At 33.3% G+C, this 2,472-nt stretch overlaps 1 long non-coding RNA gene across 1 annotated transcript in view; it reads left to right on the plus strand.

Moving 5' to 3' along the window:
- Positions 1-1,933: 1,933 nt before the first annotated feature.
- Positions 1,934-2,472, plus strand: part of LOC106678403 (uncharacterized) — a 6,820-nt gene continuing 6,281 nt past the window's right edge. The window contains exon 1 of the long non-coding RNA XR_010843927.1: positions 1,934-2,043. This is a non-coding gene — a long non-coding RNA (uncharacterized lncRNA). The remainder of the gene's footprint in view (positions 2,044-2,472) is intronic.

The raw sequence follows: 2,472 nt of genomic DNA on the forward strand, positions 1-2,472 counted from the left end.
AAAAAAAAAAAAAAATATGAAAGAAGAAAGAAAAAAAGAAAGTCACTCACCGATGGGCGTGGGGGTCGATATGCGCATATCACAATAACATTACGAGTCTAGAGTTAGTTGACCAGGATGACCGCCGGCGAGATGGTGAGAGAGAGTGCCAGGCAGCTCGACGACTCCAAAAACGTAGACTGCACAGTGGTGACTGCCAGTGAGTCGGTGAAAGGGTTCCAGAACAAAAATAGCTTCAACAAATAATGGCGGTGGAGCGTCCGTGAAGCAGTGAATCTCTAGCGTCTTACACCGAGCCAATGCCACCTAACATCGCTCCAGTGCTGCCTAAATCTTCACTGCCATCTGTCTCATCCACGGTTATGCAGGCACTGGCCCCACTGCCTTCGGTGTCGTTCTGCACATGTTACACCTCCGCAATGTATTTATAAACACTGAACCTGCTTATATCCCTTATTTTTATGTACCAAATTAAAATTACAAAATTACTTATAGTTAAAAAAAAAATGAATAAACATAAACTTACTACTAACAAAATTAAAAATCACCTGGAAAGTTGCCAAAAAAAATTAACCTAAATAGAAACCAAAATTTTGGGCTTTAACAGCTTTATTAGTTATAAATCCAAAACATTACTAACACAATTAAAACACAAACTGCAAGCAAGTAACCTAATACGACAACAAATGAAATGGTGACGTGCTCAGCTGTTATGTTGTGACGTCATTCTCCATTTCACAGACCTAGTAACAGACTCTCAACCATGTTATATGTTATGTCGTTTTAACATGGTAAAAGAAGGAAATATTTCTCTATTTAACATGAGTTTTTCCATTTAACATGTTGAACTAAAGATCATGAATACCTGTGTAGTCTTCATTCGTGATCATCATCGATCTTCCGCAGTATGGAATTTTGGAAATTTCGTAGATGGCGCTGTGTACTATCGTTGAAGTGGATGAACTAGGGGGCACTGTATAGGATTGCTGGACGGATTATGCTCTTGTAGATTTATAGAATAGAAATCTATTCTATATCTACAAAAATAAAAGATGTTAACAATAAATATTTATAAAAATAATGTTTACTGTTTTTACACTTTTTTATTTAATAAACAGCTTTCTCCATTATATCAGAAACAATCATTTATTTTTAAAGGAAATTAATTTTTCATTAACTGTACCTAGAAAACATTAATTAAAAAATTGACCAAGTTACTTAATTTTTATATTAACTATTTACTTTGGGCCGCAGCTCAGTGGTTAAGACTCAGTCTTACCAATTTGATGTCTATTGGCGGTGCCGGTTCGAATCCGGCCTGGGACGTTGACTTTTTTCATTGAGTGGCGGTCCCACAAAATGAAAAACTTTGACCCCCAACCATGGTTAGGCAGTATAGGACTCTAACGGGAGTCTTGGCCGAAAAAAAAAAACTACTTACTTTTGTGACCAGTAAATATAAGTTGGGATCCTTAATATTCGCATTGAAATGAGTCTGAACAGAACAAAGAAAGAAGCTCGAATTTTTCGAGAACGGATTAGTGGATTTTCATCGTAGACATAAGAAATTATTGAAAATAAAATTTACTAAAACTTCTATTCTCTTCACATTTACGAGTTTTACAGTTAATTACATTAATGTGCGAAACTCTTATTAACTTAAAAGTAAAGTTGCCTTCAAGGGGCGTGGTCTAATCCCCACCACTAGTAGGATTATAGCAACCCATTAATTAACATTCTTACTTCAGATATATCTGGCAAAATAATACCAATTTATCCCATTGTTTTCAATTCCTTCATAGTTTCTTCTTTTGTTAAAAACACTTTAAAAAAAACTCAAAGAAATTTATAATATAAACAAGATAATAATTTTTGTGAAGGATTAAATCTTGAATGCATTATCTTCTAGAAGATAAGATATTAACTATAAAAACATTGTCAATAAGCTCTTTGGTAACTGTTACAGAATAATCGTCACAATGAAGTTCCCTTATTTACTTTTGCTCATTATTGTCCTCGCCATCATTGAAGATTATAATTCAGGTTTTTTTTAATTTATTTTTTATAATTCCTTTATATATTTTTTATTTATTCAATTAATATAATTCCTTAATACTTATGATAGATGTATCAGTAGTATGCGCCTGGGATTAAAGATATAAAAGTACCTCTACACGTTTGCCAAACAATGACTAATCCGCGCATGAGCAAGCATGTGGATATGGTTATTTGGTAGGCTGGTACGAGGTGGCCTGAATTTACAGTAGGGATGGGATATCGAAAGAAAAATATCGATATTGACATCGATATCGATATTATATCGGAACTAAAATATCGATATTTTAAAATATCGAAATATCGATATCGAAAATTTAACGAATTAAAGTAATGATAATTATAAAATGATAACATAGCAAGACATATTTTATGTCATACCTAATCAAAATACATAAGAATCTCTTAATAACTATG

The sequence above is a fragment of the Halyomorpha halys genome, unplaced genomic scaffold (genome assembly GCF_000696795.3).
Source record: "Halyomorpha halys isolate HHAL.00 unplaced genomic scaffold, Hhal_1.1 Scaffold141.1, whole genome shotgun sequence".
NCBI lineage: Eukaryota > Metazoa > Arthropoda > Insecta > Hemiptera > Pentatomidae > Halyomorpha > Halyomorpha halys.